Raw genomic sequence first — 13,102 nt, forward strand, 5'->3', positions numbered from 1 at the left:
CTCAGTCAGTTGGGTAGTAATACAAACTGGGGAGGAAAAATAAAGCAGGGTAAGAGGAAGGAGAGGGTGGAGGGTGGAGGAGATGCTACTCCAGGCAGAGTGATCAGGAGCACACTGGTCCTCGCTCATCCTTGTGTCTGTTTCCTGGATCAGCGCCTCCTGACCTCTTCATATTCGTTCCACACCAGCTGTGTTCGCAGAACTTGAGTTATGATTTTGCTTCACACTCATCTGAAGATGCAGCTCAGTGGGGTCTCGGTTTCCTCTCTGCAGAGAATACCTGTGGGTAGGTGCAGGGGTCACAAACTCAGATGAGGGCCTGGGTCAAGGGCAACGTGGAGGACAAGTGCCCCATCCTCAATCCGACAGCTGCTGCTCTGCACCAACCGAGTGTTGCCACGTGGGGATGAGGCTACCTCCGCCAGACCTTCTGGTTTCTTGAGAGAAGATAAAGTTTCTGATTTTTTTTTTTTTACATTGACTTTAAAAATTGAGGTGAAATTGACATAGCCTAAAATTGTCCATTTTAAAATGGACAGTTCAGTGCCATATTATGTAACCATTACCTTTATCTAATTCCAAAACATGTTTATCCCCCGTAAAGGAAACTTCATTCGGAATCCTTCCTATGAAGGGAATCATGCAATTAACTGTCAACCATGGACAACAACAGATACCATGCGGACCAAACTGGCCCTAGGACAGTTTCTTTTTTTCTTTCTTAACTTTTTATTTTTAAATTAGAGTCGCCACTCCACATTATATTAGTTTCAGGTATACAGCCCAGTGGTGAGACATCTATAGAACTTACGAAGTGATTCCCGGGAACAGTCTGGTACCCAGCGACCACCACAGATGGTGATTACAATGTTACTGACGGTACTTTGCACCCCCTTGACTATTTTGCCACTACCAGTTTGTACTTCTGAATCCCTTCACCTTTTCCATCCAGCCAGGCATTCTGCCTCTGACCTCTGCGTGGCCGTGGACAGGTGGCCCGCATTTCAAAGCGATGAGTTGACTTGGCAGCTGTCTCTGTGGCTGGTCAGGACACCGATAGCGCCAGGCGGGGGGGGTGTCTGGGAAGGTCTGCTCTGGGTCAGTGGTTTTGGTGGCTGCACTCCAATTCCAATCTTCTCCCCAGGAGGAACCAGGGCTGTGACCACCGGCGCTGGAACGGCAGCCCCTCCCTGTAAACACAGGGCCCCAGGGGTCTAGGAAGGGTGCTCCTCTCCTCTTGATGGTCCAGGCTAACGTGCTACTTGTGCTACTCGGTGAGAGAATGGCATCCAGACAATGGTCCACGTGTTCAAGGTTTGCCCTTTCCAACCTGACATTCTGCTCTGGAGAGCCAACTGTGTACTCCGAAGGGGAGGCGAGGGGAGGTCACACCCTTCCTTTCAGTTTAAAGCAAGGGAAACCTCAGACTAAGGCTGGGTTCTTTCTCTCCCAGAGCCAGTCACTCCTTTAGTGCAGGGGCGGGGAACCTTTTTTCTGCCAAGGGCCATTTGGCTACTTATAACACCATTCGCAGGCCATGCAAATTATCAGCTTAAAATTTAGCCTGCTGTACGTGGTCCAACGTTTGATTAACTCAGCCCTCATGCCTTGGCAGGGCCAGACCAAATGATTTCGGAGGCCTTATACAGCCCCGGGCTGGATGTTCCCCACCCCTGCTTTAGGGAGTGGTTATTGAGCACCTGCCAGGTCCCTAGTGGGATAAGGATACATCACCTGTCAGCTACCGGGTTTATTAGTAGAGGGCGACAGAAAATGTTATAAAAAAATCAGTGTTACCACATGTCAGCAATAAGGAAGCATGGGTGAAAGTAGCAAAAGGTCTATTTTACTAGGAAAAGGGGAAAGGCAGGCATAAAAAGTTGTATTTACTTCTCAGGCCACTGCACAGGGTCCTGGAATTCGGTCTGTGCCCAGGAGCAGGGCTGGGAGCAGGGGGATAGGAGCTTGGAATGGAGGCAGCAGGAGCAAGTGAGGCTGACCCGGGTACTCAGCTCACCCAGCTCTGCACACAGGCTCTGGGCAGCTTCTGCCACGAGAGCTTCTTTCCTAATCCCCTCGCCCAGGGGCCACTTTTTTAGAATGTGCACAAGGCACCGTTATAAGTCAGGCTCCTGGCTGAGCACAGTTCTGCTCTTCAGTTTGTCCTTCGGGCTTCCATTGTGCAGCGCCCTTGCTGCTGATTTTGGAATATAGGCATATATAGGAATGGCATTTATTATTGTTGTAAACGATCCTTCTCTGACCAGCTTTTTAAAAATATGACTCCATCTCCTCTGGCTGCCGTCGGCTAGGTGGGGCGCTGCGTCCGGCCGAGTGAAGGGCACCGTGACTCACTTAGGTTCTTTTCCAATGTCTCATTCAATGAACTGGGTTTTCTTTAGAGCCGTGAGTCATTTCCCTGCTCGGTGACTTGCATGGCAGGGCGGTGAGATAACCAAGAGCTCAGGGAGCCAACTGGTAGGTTTTGCGGAGGATTGTTAACCCAAAAAAAGTAGACTTTCAAAGACCTGGGGGAAATCCAGGAGTGGGGAAAAATGTCGTTACTTACGAACACAGTTCCCGAAACAAGGAAAAACATCTTCCAACAGTCCCCGAGTTTTTCACTTTCTCACATTTCACTTCTGTCTGACATCACCAGCATGGTCTGCCGGGTCAGGAATACGGCGGGTGCCTCTGCCGACAGCTGCAGCCTTCGCCTGTGCCCTGCTGACTGCACAGTCTGGGTAGCTGCTCCGTCCATTGAGGTTAGAGCCAGTCCCTCCCTGTTGGGCTACTCTGCATTCCTGGCTGACACTGTAAGAGGGATCTTCAAGAAAGTGCCATTTTCAGTGCAGCAGCATCAGAAGGTAAACCTGAATAGCGTGTGAGAAAATAGCTTGCATCTCTGGGTGTTAGTAAATGTGTGTAAGGACAGCGGAGAAAACAGATGTCATCTGTTGTTGCCATTTCAAATTTGAGTTGAACAGGGAAAAAGCTGCTGGGTGCATAAAATGGAAACAGTAAAATTTTCAAAAGAATGTCTGTCCTATTTGTCATAGGCTGTGCTCTCAGACAGTTTTGTTTTTTTTTTAAACCAGTGTTTGATAAATTTCAAAGAAAAAGTTATTTTGTGCGTTTCAAATAAGTTCACTGAAAGGCTGTTTGTCTGAAATGCACATTTGCCAGATCATTTGTGTGTGAGGGCGAAATTGCCATATGAAACACGAAAGAGCTTGTTTGTTTAATTAGGATTATTTATTAGCCTGGCCCTTGGCTAATAATAAGTTTGGCACCATGAAGAGAAGAAAACTGCAAAATGAACTTGTGGCCTGTCCTGGTTATCTTTTGCTGTGTACCCCAACACTTACTGGCTTACCTAAAACCATACCCTTTGTTGTTGTTGTTAATCCTCACCTGAGGATATTTGTCCATTGATTTTTTAGAGAGAGTGGAGGGGGAAAGACACAGAGAGAAACATCCATGTGAGAGAGACACATCAATTGGTTGCTTCCTGCACGTGCCCAGACCCGGGCCAGGGATTGAGCCTGCAACCGAGGTATGTGCCCTTGACTGGAATCGAACCTAGGCCCCTTCAGTCTGAAGGCTGATGCTCTATCCACTGAGCCAGACAGGCTAGGGCATGATAGCCATTTTTATTATGCCTCATGATTTTGTGGGTGAGGAATTCGGACAGGGCCCAGCTGCTCAGTTATTCTGCTCTGTGGCATTGGCTGAGGCCACTCGATGGTATTCCCTGGCAGATGGGCTTGTCTGGAGGGTTCAAGATGGGGCCGGCTGGAGGGCCGGCTCAGGACTGTAGCAACAATGTGTGACCCTCTGGCATGGCTGCTCAGGGCCAGCTGCTAGAGCCCACCTCCAGAAGTCAAGCAGCATCACTCTGCTACTCTCGCGTCCAAATCCGAGGGGAGTGGAAATAGCTCCCCCTTCTCAATGGGAGGAGGGCCAAAGAAGCTTTGGCCATCTTTAGTCCACCACATCACGTAAGAGATGTATTCTCAGCCAGGCTCTCAGGAATGCTTGGAAATTCTTATACTTCACGCAGATTGCATCCTTCGGTGACCACCAAAGCAGCTGTTTGAAACCTTTTCCACTTCCTTCTCTCAAGCCTTCAGTCTAGCACCTCCTGACTAGGAGATGTCTTTATTCCCACTTTCCTGATTAAAACACGGGCCATTAGGCATAAATCCAGTGATATAAGGAAAAGCATGGGTTCTTGAGCCAAAAAAACTCACGTTCCAGAGTCATTGAAACCATTCTTGAGACCTTGAACAAGTTCCTCAACCTCTCTGCCTCAGTTGCCTTGTCTGCAGAAAGGGGCTAATAATACCAAAATCACTGGGTGTTATTGATGAGATGTGCACAAAAGCATTGTATATAAACCTTTGGAAATGTAATTTAAATGTGGTTAACTTTGAGCCACATTCTGTCCAAACCTGTCTTAACATGGGCTATTTTTCTGACACTGACTTTTATTAGAACAAGTCACTAAAACTCTGAGAATTTTAATTATTTACCATGTTGAAGAGATAATTAAATAAAACAATGTCCATGAAAGTCTCTATAGTTGTCAAGTGCATTATAATGATGAGCAACATATCCACAGTATCATCCTTATAGTCGGCTCATAATTGCTTTGTGTTCTACATGGTCAGACATGATGGCCCATTTCTCTGCTCACTGCTTATCTTCATGGTGCCCCTGATGTTGGAGACACTATGGAATGAGGAATAGAGGAAAGACACTTTTCAAGGGTGGGGACAGACAACCAACTACATCCACAATAATTTATGTAGTTTAAGCATATGTGCATAATTCACTATTATAATGTAATAAAACCCAACCAAGTTGATCTGACACATCTAATGATATACAAAATCCTTGCTTTTACTGCATGGTAATTAGGCATAAGAAGTAAACTTTCACATAAATAACTATAATTAGTATCACTGAATGCCACCAAAGCAGATTTGTAATCTATTCTACCTTTTTTTTTCTAGTATCCATAATTAGCCACAATGCTAACAGTTTTTCCTGATAACCTGTATAGTTTAGTTGTTTTCATTCATTCATTCCCTCGCTCATTCATTCATCACTCACTTATTTATTCCTCAAATATTTATTGGGTGCTAACTGTATGCCAGGTAGGGGCTGTCCTGTAGATACAGCTGGTAATGGGTAGACAGACAAGGCAAAGGGGGTCACTTCAGTACAGCATTAACCCCCTTGCAGTAGGCTAGTTCAACATTATAAGAGCATGTAAAAGGCATATAATCTAGTTTTGGGGTTCCAGTGAGGGCTTCCTGGAGGAGAAGATGAGCCCTAAAATAATTTAGCCAGGACAAGGGATTTGAGGAGGGGGAGAATTGTAAGAGAGAGCACAAACCTAGGCTTAGAGATGAAGTGGGTGTGGCCGGGGAAGGCGCTGGGAGGGGCCAGATCTGGCTCCACTCTACTGGCCAAGTTACATGGCATGATCCTAAGAATGGAAATATTTAGGAGGTAGACTTGGTGACTTGATGCATGTGGAGCCAAGGGAGAAGGGGAGCCAAAAAGGACACCCACAGCTTGGGTGGTGAAAAAGACATCTTTTCTGAGACAAAAGGAGGAGCAGCTTTGAGGGGAAGATACTTGCGTGAACATGTTGAGTGAGTTTGAGTCTTTTATGCAATATCCAAAAGGAACTGGCCTGCAGGAAGTTAATGCATCCATCTAGAGCTGCATGTCCAAGATGGTAGCCACCAGCCACTTCTTGCTATTTAACTCTAAATCAATTGAAAGGAAATAAAAGTTTAAGTGCAGTTCTTCAGCTATAGTAGGCACATTCCAAGTGCTCAGTAGCCATATAAGGCTAGTGGATACCATACTGGACAGTGCAGATGGAGATGATTCCTATCATCTCCGTATAGGGCTGATGTAACAAATGACCACAAAATGGGTGGGTTAAAGCAAAGGAAATGTCTTCTTTCCGAGATCTGGGGGCTCGAAGTCTGAAATCACGGTGTCAGCAGGGCCCTGGACGCTCTGAGAAAGAAGCTGTTCCATGAAAGTCTCTGAGCTTCTGGTGTTGCCAGAATACCTTGGAGGCCTGTCCTATACGTGCATCACTCCGTTCTCCGCTTCCATCTTCACACGTCGTTCTTCCCCAGGTACATACCTCCAAATCCTTCTCTTTTCTAAGTCCACCACTCACCAGATTTAGGGGCCCACCCTCATCCAATATGATTGCATTTTATCTTGATGACATGTGCAAATACTCTGTTTCCAAATAGGGTCCCATGCACACCTATAAAGGGCTAGGTCTTGAACACATCTTTTGGGGGAGTACAATTCAACCCATAACAACTGCAAAAACAAAGGGAAATTGAAGTGATGGGAACACATGGGACCACGCAAGGAGTAGATGGAGAAAGGGAAGGAAAGGTCTAATATTTTTGGGATGGGCAGTGGAAGAGAAACTCATAAGGGGATAGGGAAGGAGAAGGCCAGAGAGGTAGGTATGCAGTAGGACACTGTTAACTATTATTTATATTAATATACATTAGTAATTACTAATTAATTATGTGCACAATATAATGCACATTCATATTATGCACATTCATGTCAGTATACAATGATAATACTAGTGAACACTTATGGTACATAGGAGCTATGTGCCAGGCACGGCCTTAAATTCTTTACTCAGATAAATAAAACTAATGAAAGTTTTACAATTGCTCTATAAGACAGGTAATCTTATTGCCCCAATTTTATAGATGTTGAAACTGAAGCACAGAGAGGTTAGCACTTGCCCAAAGCTGCAAAGCTGGTAAGGGGTGGTGTCAGGACTCAAGTCCCTGACCATGCATTGGCCTATTTATCCTATAAGAGATGGAGGGCTGATCCTCAATGGTGATCAGGACTCTTCCCTGAGAGAGACCAGAAGCAGAGAGGGTGACCTGAGCCAGAGCAGAGAAAGGGATTATGAGCTGAAGGAAGGGAAGCCGATGGAGGCTGCAGCTCAGAGTGTTCCTTTTCACTGAAGGTGAATCCACTGTGGGGAGAGAAGGGGGTAGGGGTGGAGGTGGGGAGCTGAGAGACGTGGTGTAGGCTGGTAGCAGCTGCAGAAAGGGGTGGAAAGGAAATCATGTAGTGATTAGGAAAATGATTGTCAAGAAGCATTCAGAACCCAGCTGTGAGATGGAAAGCATAAATCTGTAGTGCAACCACTCAGCTCAGTTAAAATTTTTTTTTGCCATCAGCATTTAGGCCGTTACAAAGCAGAATCTGCTGTCTTGACCTCAACTCTTCAATCTACTTATTATTGCCCTAGTAAGTCCTCTGACACACACTCCCCTTCCCCTTCCTTCTAATGAGTCTGTGCCCAGTTCTCTGCTTCTGCCCTAAAGACTTGAGGCAAAGTTTAGGAGGTGAATTCCCCACTTACAACCTCATCACGTGGGGAGCCCTGGGCAAAAGTGATGGCTCTGGAGAACCACAAGCCCGGAAAGAATGGCATTAGGAAGCAGAGAGGATGAGTGGAAGGAGGAAAAGGAAGCCCATACTAAACCCAATCGTGTCCTCTATCCCAAGTACTAGAAGGCAACCCAAGCAGTTACTGTCCAAGCTCAATCTCTGTTAGCGTTTTTCCAAGAACATCTGAAAGGAGACCCCAAACACAGATTCTGAGGCAGGTTGAACTAAATCACTCTTCTTGCCCAATGGAGAGGAACATTACAGGCTTCAACATGGGGTAGAATGCAGAACCTCAAAGGACAGATGGGAGTGCTGTGGCCACTCACGGTCCAGCCTGTGCCTACAGACAAACAGAAGCCATTTTGGGGCCGTAAGAAAATTTCCATAGATCTTTTGGGGGTTTATATTATTTTAGACATGCTGCTGATTAAGTCCTGGAGGATAAGTAATGTATGAGTAGAGGATGAGAAATTTCTGCAAATAACAGGGGCTCTGCCACCCGAAAGTGACATCTGAGAACTGACTAGACTGAGGCAAGAGAGCGATGGGATGCCCAGAAACGCCTGCTAGAAGCAACATGAATCAGGACAATGGAAAATCTGGCTGGGTCAGCACGGAAAACATTTCCTTACCTCACATGGTTCCTGGTGGGGAAGTCAGAAATTACTAACTCTAAGTTCATTTCCTCCTACTCTATATCATTATCGTTTGGGGTGTATAATTATTCTTAAGTCAACTATATTGTAAACTACATTTAGTTTTCATCCATGGCGTGAATTCAGTCATTCTTACCAAGTCCATAAGTATTGTTATGAATAATTTTCTGAACTGGGTGGCTCACTCCTATCAAATTCATATCTCTAATTCCCAGGATGGGCAAAACAAGGAAATTTGTTGCCTTTACAAATGCTGCTAGTATGAGGTAGATTTCATCATGTTAGTGTTTACATTCAAGAGCGTATCTAATTAATTTGACCTTAAGTCACATGAAACATTACCTTCTCTCTATTTTACAGCTTTATTGATATTTATATTTCACGTACCATGAAATCCACCCACTTGAAGTATTCAGTTAGATGATTTTTAGCATATTCATGGGGTTGTGTAGCTATTACCACAATTTAATTTTAGAATATTTTCAACACTCCAGAAAGACAACTCTTCCCATTAGGAGTCATTCTCCATTCCCTCTCTTCCCCCCCCCAGCTAGATAATCAGCTTTCTGTCTCCATGGATTTGCCTATTCAGGACATTTCACATAAATGGAATCATATGATCTTTTGTCTATTGTGATTGGCTTTTTATACTTAGCATTATATTTTCAAGGTTCATCCATAGTTTAATATCTATCAGTACTTCATTCCTTTTTAATGCCAAATAATGTTCCATTGTGTGTATATACTGCACTTTGTTTTCCGTTCATCATTTGGATGGATAATGTGGTATTTCCATACAATGGAATGTCATTCAGCAGTTGAGGTTATTCGCACAGTTGCCTATTATGAATAATGCTGCTATAAACATTTGTGTTGATGCTTTAATTTGAGCATATCTTTTCATTCTCTTGGGTCCATGCTTAAGAGTAGAATAGCTGGGTCATATGTTAAGTCTGTGTTTAGCATTTTGACCTACCAGACTGGTACTTAAAGTAGTACCAATTTACATTCTCACCAACAATGAATGTGGGTTCTAATTTCTCTATATCCTTACCGACACTTGTTATTATATGTCTTTTTTTATGTTATTTTAGTCATCCTAATGTGAAGTGTTACCTTATTGTAGTTTTGACTTGCCTTTAATTAGTGACTAATGATGTTGAGCATCTTTTCATATGTTCTCTCCGTCTCTTTATCTTCCCTCTTCCTACACATGTTTTTTGGGAGAGCCTTCAATGTACAATGCACCAAGACAAAATATGTTCTCTATGATTTTACAATCTTGCCAAGAAGACACAAAAAGGAGACATATGTAATACTTTCAACAATAAAGATAAAAATATAAACACTGACAATAATAAAAAAAAAAAGATAAAAAAGTGGCCAAATGAGAGTACCAGGCAGTAAGGGGGTTAGGAGTTCAGAAAGAGGGGTGAGACACACAGAAACAAAAGGGCTGGGAAAAAAAATGATGGGCCTAAAGGATTGTGGGAGGGTGTAGATAGATAGAGAATGAAATAATTCCTCTTATTTTATATCAGATGCATTAATTTCTGTTCTGACACTGGGAACCAAAATCTCCATGCCTGGGTCATTGAAAAAGAACTTAGAGTGGGAGGTTACTCCACTAAATGAACTTACAATGGGAGGAACAGCATCCCATGTGCTATAAAGTAGAAAAATGGACTCATTTGTTCATGTGTTTACTCATTCATTGTATAATGTACTGCCTACCCATCCACACTATTACAATCCCCACCCAACAGCTACACATGTTCCAACATTGCCTACAGTCACATAGATGTGTTTATAATAACTGATCATTTGCAAATGTTCTTTTCATTACTTTCCTTGATCCATACACCTTGCACATACATACTTCTATTATTTAAGAGTTTTACTATATTACATTTATTGGTTGACTATTGGGTTTTTGAGAGTAGAAGCCATATATGTCTTACTTGCCTAGCAAACCACTGCCTACACATTTTAGTTTCTGATGTGTAATATGTGTCCAAAAAAATTCTGGATCCAGGGACTCATGGACATTACTCTGTTCAGAAGTTAAGATTGAATAATCTTTTGAAAGGCATCTCCTAGAAAATAGAATAATTTTGACAGTAAATTTTGTTTACTTACTTTATAGGCTCAGAAACATATAGGCAAACCATTGTGTAGTTCCAAAGTTCTCCTGTTGTAGACATATGAAGGCCCAATTCCTCAAGTGCCTAAAGGAGCAAGGGAGGATCCTTGCCTTATCAGGGGAGGGACTGCACAAAACAAGATAATGCACTCAGTGGAGTAGAGAGAAAGCCCCTGTCTAGAACAAGGGTGAAGACTGAGCAGGGTGAGGGTAAGTGAAATCACTCCTTCTAGTGATTTCAAGGTCTGGAAAGGGCTTAACTTACAGATGGGCTGTATCCATAGAGTGGGAGTGTAACAGACTAGATGTAAAAAGGAGGTAGATTGTCCAGAAAGAAGAGAAGGTAAATAGGCAACCTAACTGCAAGGAACTGGTCATGGCTTTACTGACTAATTATTACATTGCCAGACCTAACGTGGAAGGGGCTATTGATTCTGACTCTAATTTCGGTGTGTTGACCCCCTTCCTCTCCTCCCCCAACACACACACACCAGGCAATTCTCTGACATCAGTTGGGTATCCTACAATTCAACTCAATCCCAGCTCTACCTGGAGATAGTGTCAAATTCCACAGGTTAAGGTCTCAGTCCCAACAAGACTGCTCCCCACCTCAGCACCCCACTCCTTAGATGCCAATTGGAAGTTCAAGTTGTAGCCTGTGCTTCTAATCCATTGGCTATAGATTGGGGGTTCCAAAGACCCTCTTCCTGGGTTTGATTAATTTGCTAAAGCAGCTCACAGAACTCAGAGAAACATTTTACTTACTATATTACTAGTTTATTATAAAAGCATATAACTCAGGGATAGCCAGGTAGAAGAGATACATAGGGCAAGGTATTGGGAAAGGGCAAGGAACTTCCATGCCCTCTCCAAAGCATTACTCTCCCCAAATTTCTACATGGTCACAAACCAGGTAGCTCTTCAAACCCCATCCTTTTGGGTTTTGATGAAGACTTCATTTAATAGGGGTGGTTGATTAAGTCCTTGACCATTGATGATTGAACTCATTCTCCAGTCTGTCTCCCCTACCTGGAGGTCATGGATTGGGACTGAAAATCCCAACCCTCTGATCACATGGTTGGTTCTCCTGGCAACATACTTAGAAGTCTTCATGCTTAGAAGTTTTCCCAAAGTTATCGCAATAATATAACAAAAGACACCTATATTGCTCTAATCACGGAAAATTCCATGAATTTTAGAAATGAATTCCAAATATCTACTTCTTATAAACCACAATATCATCAAGAATCTTGGAAATACCTCTAACACGAGTGGGGAGATGCTACTAGATTTCTCACACCGTTGACTATTAAACTCTGCCAAAAGGAAAGAAAGTTGAGAAGGTGAGTCTTTCATAAAATGGATTGATGTATTATTGAACTGTAATGTCATCACCATTAACTTCGTGTTGCACAATAATTAAAACAACAACACAGTGAATGCTAATCTAAGTGGTATTTGATGTTTGTAATTGGGCTCAGCGTTTATATGTGATCTTCCAGCCATCACAATTCTTGCACTTGATCAACCATCTGTGCTTCTCAGAATGTTAAATCACATGGAGTTAAAATATGCACACTCAAAGTAGCTTGATCATTAAATTTCCTTTTTTGGCACAACCTTTTACACAAACTGAAATAATGCTGTAGTAAATCGGGAAGCTGGTATGCACATTCTAGAACCTTCTGCCCGTAGAATTTTGGAAATAGGTCTTGCCACATTTTAAGGGACATATACCTTTTGGGGTTAATGAAATTGTTATTGGTGGACACAGAGACATGTTTCTTAGAACTAAAAACTCTTTAAAAATCCATTTGATAAAAGCTAGTTTTGAAAAGAGTGACATAATCACAGGATTTCTATAATGAATCTGAAAATGGGGGATTCTTTATTTAACTTGAACCAGGCCAATACCTTTCCCAGGATTTTGACTTTCACTGTTTATGATGCATGTAAAATATGCACAACCACCTTAGCAATGGTTTAGAGCAGTGGTTCTCAACCTTTCTAATGCCGCGACCCTTTAATACAGTTCCTCATGTTGTGGTGACCCCCAACCATAAAATTATTTATATCTACAGCAGCGGTTCTCAACCTGTGGGTCGTTACCCACAGGTTGAGAACCACTAGCAGGGTCACCTAAAACCATCAGAAAACACAGATATTTACATTACGATTCATAACAGTAGCAAAATTATAGTTATGAAGTAGCAACGAAAATAATTTTATGGTTGGGGGTCACCACAACATGAGGAACTGTATTAAAGGGTCGCGGCATTAGAAAAGTTGAGAACCACTGGTTTAGAGGAAAATGAATGAACATTTCGAAAAGGTGAAAACTAAAAAGAGCATTATATGCTTACTCCCTGCAATAAATTTCCCCAAATATTGGCTTCATTCAATAAATGATTGTTTTGAGAAATTATAAAGGGGGTTATATGTATTTATGACATTAAGAAAGAAAAGGAAGTAAATAGGATAAATTAAAAATAAAAAGGAAAAAATGTTTAGCTGCCCTTCTTTCAGCACTACGAAGGAGAGATGTGGTTGAGATGAAACTAGGATGGAGTTGAGCATGTAAGTTAGTGCTTGGCTGGTCTAGTTCTCCTTTCAGCTGCTTAAACATTTCAAGAACAACCAACGTCTTGGTTGCTTGAATTTAACCTTCTTAAAACTGCCCTAAAGGTAAGCTAGGAGTTAACAAGAGGGAAGAATTTTATTGCACTTTTTTCACGGTTTGGTAGCTTACAGAATTTCTATTCCAACATTTATTTATTTAAATTGTGCTTGAGATACCTTTTTAGGTAGTGGTCAAGAGCTCCTAGAATTC

The 13,102-nt window shown here is 42.7% G+C and overlaps 1 protein-coding gene across 1 annotated transcript in view; it reads left to right on the forward strand.

Annotated features, from left to right (window-relative positions):
• The first annotated feature begins 1,229 nt into the window (after positions 1-1,229).
• Positions 1,230-13,102, forward strand: part of DNAH5 (dynein axonemal heavy chain 5) — a 252,301-nt gene continuing 240,428 nt past the window's right edge. Inside the window, exon 1 of the mRNA XM_079781314.1 lies at positions 1,230-1,274. The gene's annotated coding sequence lies outside the window, so the exon portion shown is untranslated. The remainder of the gene's footprint in view (positions 1,275-13,102) is intronic.

This window comes from Cnephaeus nilssonii (genome assembly GCF_951640355.1).
Source record: "Cnephaeus nilssonii genome assembly, chromosome: 2".
NCBI lineage: Eukaryota > Metazoa > Chordata > Mammalia > Chiroptera > Vespertilionidae > Cnephaeus > Cnephaeus nilssonii.